We start from the raw sequence: 6,893 nt of genomic DNA on the forward strand, positions 1-6,893 counted from the left end.
GTGGAGGAGGGGGTGCTGAGGCGACGTGGGCGGCGGCAGCTCGGGCACGGGGCGGGCCGGGGCGGCGCGGCGCGACGACGGGGTGGCGTGGGGCGGGAAAGGGGGCCACCGGGGCTGCTCGGGCGGCGCGGCAACAGGGGGTGGCGCGGGGTGGCGGTGGCTCGGGCGCGGGCGGAAAGAGAGAGAGCGGGGACATATAGAGATGCGCGCGGGCGGGCGTCGATGGATTTTAGTTAGGGCACGGTTCTTTGGCGTCTGCTAGCAGACGACAAAGATCCTAGCTAACGGACGTTAGTTTGGCCACATTCTTTGCCGTCAGCTAGCGGACGACAAAGAAAGTGTCCATTATGTGGTACTCGATAGTGGGCCACGTTCATTCTTTGCCGTCCGCTAGCGGACAAAAAATATTATATGCCGTCCTCTAGCTGACGACAAAGGGTTGGCTGACGGCAAACATGATCTTTGTTGTCAGCAGCATCTTGGCCATCAACTTCCATTAAGCTGAGGGCAAAGACCTTCTTTGCCGTCAGCTAGCAGACAACAAAGATCTAGCTGATGGCAAAGATCCTGATTCCAGTAGTGCATGGTTTTAATCTACATGTATGTCTTTCAATAATGGTATGAGTATTTTGGGTTGATAACCCCCTGGTTTTTGACGTTAAGTCGCCAGGGCATATGTCGCTTAAACTCTATACAGGATTTACACAGCTATGACTTACATAAATGGTTAAGTCCAATCATCATCAAAATTGATGCTTCAAAATGATTATCCATTCTGGATTTTTTCAAAGGCTACAAGCCGTTGGGTTATAAAAATTCCGGCTTACAATGAATGCGCATTAAGTCGCCATTGGCTTAGAGCCGCCGAGTATTTAAACTTCGAATCTACTTGGCAACTGATAAGCCAACATGACTGGATTTTTATTATGGTTATCAATAACCAGTATTATGATTGAGGTTTTTTAAAATCGCTTCAGCGCAATGGCTATTATTTCTTTATCAATGGATATGATTTATTCTGCAATGGAAGCAATAGTCCCGAGTCGCTGCAGGCTTACGGCCCAGCACTTGGGGCTACATTATTCAGATTGAGATCATATCAGATATGCAAGTCCCATGAAACTGCCAGCATGCACCATGGCACTTGGGGGCTAATGCAAAGACATTTTTTGCTCAACATTATTAAAGACCCAACTCATCACATTGTAATGAGCCGACCCTTGGGGGCTACCAATTGCTCCTGTAAAAAATTCAAGGTACACAAGCCTCAACCCATTATATTAAAAGATCCACTACTCAGTTGGTAGAGTACAAAGCTCTTAACCTTGTGGACGTGGGTTCAAGCCCCATGGTGAAGATTATATTATATGATGTTATTATCAATAAATTACATACAAAGTCCCAACTCAGTATTATCTTAGTGAGCCGGCCCTTGGGGGCTACACATTGCTGTTCAAGCTTACATGGTTATATCTACAAAGTCCCTGCTCATTATTTCATACTGAGCCGGCCCTTGGGGGCTACACTGGTTGAAATTTTCATGAGCATAAGGCAATTACAAGTCTCAGGTTGCTGCAAGCATGACAACCTGGCACTTGGGGGCTACAGGTGATATGCATATAAGGGAGAAATTTTTTCAAATTCTCAATTTTGAGCAGACCAGATTGACCCGGTCTCTGCAACAATCATGACCCGACATCAACAACAATTACATGACCCGTCATCATTTATTTATAAACTGGCAAATTTGGCAATCATAAATCGGCAAAATCTACATCTTTAAGCTGGCTGAATATCAGTTGAATATTTCAAGACCAATATTTTTGTCAAGTCAAAGCATTAAAGGCCGACTCAAATGGATTATTTCTTATAATATTTCTCTACAAGAGCCAATATCAACAAATGGGTTATGAAGCTGGCCTATTGACCCAGATTTTTCAAAAGAAGTATCTGGATTTTTTGCATTGACGAAGTGGAAACATATCTGCTAAGGAGATTTGTTATGAATTCATGGGCGTGTATCAAGAAGTAAATGACAAGAACTTAAAGATGATCAGGTGCCGGCTTACAAGAATTTTTAACCCGGAGCACAACCTGTCAAAGTTGTTCTGGTGTTTATTTTGCAGGATCAGTTTAACATGGATAAATCCAAATTAAACTGGGGGCTAATGTCGGGGATATACCCCGCGGTATGACTCGGCCGGAATTATGACCCGGCCGGACCTGGCGACTCACCAGAGACCCGGCTGGAGCTTGTCGACTCACTGGAGACCTGGCGGGCGGATCAGACGTACAACAAGGCCCAAGGCCCAGCAGGCCGGCTTATACTCTGGTGGGCCGGCTTAAAAGGAAAGCGTAAGGAATATTCCCTTACAAAGGAAGCAAGGCTAGGACTCCACTTTTAATTGAGTAATCCTAATCCTACTAGGACTAGTCATGTAACCCGCCCCTTCAACTTATATAAGGAGGGGCAAGGCACCCCAAGAGGGACAAGAAAGAAGAAACAATCTCTAGGGCTAGACACAAAGAGCCGGCTTACCAGCGACTCCCTCATGATCATAATGAGACCTAGCCACAAACAACATGTAGGGTTATTACCTGATGATGTTTCCCGGGGCCCGAAGCTGTCTAAATCCTTGTCTTATGTTGCGTCTCTCGATTCCGTCCAACCCCTCTCAAGCTACCACATAGATGTGTTGGCCTCGCGACTAAGTCCTCACACTAAGGACATCTGCCATGACAAATCCGTGACACCTACCGAGACGAGCGAATCGGTCCCACCGAGTTTGCCTGACCAACTCTCTGGTTAGCTTATTACCAAAGTCGGTCCAACTGAGTTTGTGTAATCGGTCAAACCGAGATTATGTTATGCCCTAACCCTAATGATATCAGTCCCACCGAGATGACATGTCGGTCCCATCGAAATTGCCTAATGGTCACATATGCACTGAATCGGACCGACCAAGTTTTCTGATTCGGCCCCACCGAGTTTGGTATAATGTGTGTAACAGTTAGATTTTGTGTGGAGGCTATATATACTCCTCCACCCTCTCCTCATTTGTGAGGGAAGCCATCAGAACATGCCTACACTTCCACTACTCATTTTCTGAGAGAGAGCCACCTACTCATGTGTTGAGACCAAGATGTTCCAATCCAACCATATGAATCTTGATCTCTAGCCTTCCCCAAGTTGCTTTCCACTCAAATCAGCTTTCCACCAAATCCAATCCTATGAGAGTGAGTTGAGTGTTGGGGAGACTATCATTTGAAGCACGAGATCAAGGAGTTCATCATCAACACACCATCTATTACCTTTTGGAGAGTGGTGTCTCCTAGATTGGTTAGGTGTCACTTGGGAGCCTCCGACAAGATTGTGGAGTTGAACCAAGGAGTTTGTAAGGGCAAGGAGATCGCCTACTTCGTGAAGATCTACCCTAGTGAGGCAAGTCCTTCGTGGGCGATGGCCATGGTGGGATAGACAAGGTTGCTTCTTCGTGGACCCTTCGTGGGTGGAGCCCTCCGTGGACTCGCGCAGCCGTTACCCTTCGTGGGTTGAAGTCTCCATCAACGTGGATGTACGATAGCACCATCTATCGGAACCACGCCAAAAACATCTATGTCTCCAATTGCGTTTGCACTCTTCAAACCCTTCCCTTTACATTCTTGCAAGTTGCATGCTTTACTTTCCGTTGCTTATATACCCATTGCATGCTTGCTTGAATTGTGTTAAGATTGCTTGACTTGTGCTAAGTTATTAAAATCTGCCAAGAACTAAAATTGGGAAAAGGTTAAGTTTTTATTTGGTCAAGTAGTCTAATCACCCCCCTCTAGACATACTTTCGATCCTACAAAGTGGTACTAGCTTGTGAATAAGAGCTTGTGTAGTATGCTAGTTTGCAAGTATGATCAATATGCAGGTGCGGTAGTGTGTTGAACTCCATGGCATGCTTTGAGCTTGAAGATCAGTCATAGGGTGTTGTGTTGAACTCCATGGTATGATTTAAGCTAAAATAATCCACAAACTTCATCCACAAAATATTAGGTGCATATCAAGATGTAATATTCCATCTCCTGCATAAGGATTAGCTAGGAGTTTCTCTATCATACCCGAAGGAACCTCATAATAAACATTTTCAGTAGGTGCAATAGGTTGAGGAGCAACTCTTTGTGCTTCCGGTCGAGGTGAAGATACCCCGAACAAGCCTCTCAAAGGATTATTTTTCATAGTGACAAGTGACAGTAGATTTCATCACATAATATAATTTTTTTCTTACCAAATTGTACTCACCAAAGACGCTTCACTCCCCGGGAATGACGCCAGAAAAGAGTCTTGATGACCCACAAGTATAGCATCAATCCTAGAACTTTCGATAAGTAAGAGTGTCGAACCCAACGAGAAGTAGAAGGAAATGACAAGCGGTTTTCAGCAAGGCATTTTCTACAAGCACTAAATTTATCGGTAACAGATAGTATGTTAGTAAGATAATTCATAACGGGTAACAAGTAACAAGTGTAAGAAAAGTGCAGCAAGGTGGACCAATCCTTTTTATAGCAAAGGAGCACCCTGGACAAACTCTTATATAAAGCAAAGCTCTCCCAAGGACACATGTGAATTACCATCAAGTTAGTTTTCATCATGCTCATATGATTCACGTTCGCTACTTTAATAATTTGGTATGTGGATGGACCGGTGCTTGGGTGCTATCCTTACTTGAACAAGCCTCTCACTTATGATTAACCATTCTCGCAAGCATCCGCAACTATGAGAAGAGAATTAAGATAAATCTGACCATAGCATTAAACATGTGGATCTAAATCAGCTCCTTACGAAGCAACACATAAACTAGGATTTAAGCTTCCATCACTCTAGCAACCCATCATCTACTTGCTACTTCCCAATGCCTTCTCCTAGGCCCAAATCATGGTGAAGTGTCATGTAGTCGACGTTCACATAACACCACTAGAGGAAAGACAACATACATATCACCAAAATATCGAACGAATACCAAATTCACATGATTACTTATAACAAGACTTTTCCCATGTCCTCAGAAACAAAAGTATCTACTCACAAAGCATGTGCATGTTCATGATCAGAGAGGTATTAAATATCATTAAGGATCTGAACGATCTTCCACCAAATAAACCAACTAGCATCAACTACAAGGAGTAATCAACACTACTGGCAACCTACAGGTACTAATATGAGGTTTTGAGACAAAGATTGGATACAAGAGATGAACTAGGGTTTGAGATGAGATGGTGCTGGTGAAGATGTTGATGAAGACTGGTCCTCCCACGATGAGAGGATCATTGGTGATGATGATGGCTTCGATTTCCCCCTCCCGGAGGGAAGTTTCCCCGGCGGAATCGCTCTGCTAGAGAGCAAAAGTGCTCCTGCCCAGGTTCCACCTCGAGATGGCGACGCTTCGTCCCGAATGCCTTCTTGTGATTTTTTGTAGGTCAAAACACGTCATATAGTAGAAGATGGGCACCGGATGCTGGCTAGGGGCTCACAAGCTCAGGGGGCGTGCCTTGTGGGTAGGGCGCGCCCCTCAGGCTTGTGGCCACCTGGTGGGTCCCCTCCTGGAATTTCTTCGCCCAATATTTTTTATGTTTTTTAAAATAATTCTCTATAGAGTTTCAGTACATTTGGAGTTGTGCAGAATAGGGATATCAGATTTGCTCCTTTCCGGTCCAGAATTCCAGCTGCCGGCGTTCTCCCTCTTTATGTAAATCTAGCAAAATAAGAGAGAAAAGATATAAGAATTGTATCATAAAGTGTAATAATAGTCCATAATGCAATAAATATCAACATAAAAACATGATGCAAAATGGACGTATCAATGCGGTAGAGACAGCGAGGCACGGTGTACCAAGTGACACCCGGATGGTGCTCTTGGGAACCCTATTCTCATCGTTTGGGGTCGTGATAGAAACTTCGGTCGGACTTCCTTTGCGGATACAACCTCAAATAGGCGATAAATCTAGACTAGTCTTGTGTGGATTAGTCAGGTCGTGGCCGACACCCTCGCCAGGCCTCCGCTTGAAGGTTGCTGAGATACAAGACGTGTACATGGTGGTAAGTGGTGAGAGCGTGTGTAAAGAAGTACACCCCTGTAGAGTTAAATGATCTATTCGAATAGTCTCTTCCGTGGATATGAACTACTTGGAAAGCATATAAGTTGAAATAGGTATTAAGGCCAACTCCAGCGCGTGACCCAAATTGACCCCAAATCGTCTGTTTGTGTCCGTTTAGGGTAAAACGGACAAATCGAACAACCCAACGCATGGGAGCATATGGAAGTTTTCGTCCGGTCTGTGTCCTCTTTTGCCCCATTTCCAGACCAAAGTTGCTCTCGGTTTGGGGCCAAAGCGGACAGAAAGCGGACGTCTTCGCGTCCTCGTCGTCCGTCTGTGTCCGCCCTCGACCCCACCTGTCACTCTTGCCTTTTCTATACCCGGCCCTCCACGCGCACCCACCACCACGACGCATTGCGCTGCGGGCACGAGAGCACGGACAAAGACGAGGCGCTGTGCGGCCGGCGTGGCGTGCGGGCGAGCTTCGGCGCGAGGGTGCGGGCGAGGACGGCGGACGAGGGTGAGCATGAGCTGCTGCGCGACCGGTGCGACGTGCGGACGCGCACGAGGACGACGGACAAGGGCGAGCGCGAACTGCGGCGCGGCGTGCGGGCAAGGGCGCGCGCAGGCATGCGGGCGCGCGCAGGCATGCGGGCGCGCGCGAGGACGACGGACAAGGGCGAGCGCGAGCGACGGCACGGCCGACGCGGCGTGCGGGCAAGGGCGCGCGCAGGCATGCGGGCGCGCGCGGTGGTGGGCGGCGGCGCGGGCCGGCGCTACGGGCGCGGCGATGGGCGATGGCGCAGGACGGC

This window comes from Triticum dicoccoides, chromosome 2B (assembly GCF_002162155.2).
Source record: "Triticum dicoccoides isolate Atlit2015 ecotype Zavitan chromosome 2B, WEW_v2.0, whole genome shotgun sequence".
Classification (NCBI taxonomy): Eukaryota; Viridiplantae; Streptophyta; class Magnoliopsida; order Poales; family Poaceae; genus Triticum; species Triticum dicoccoides.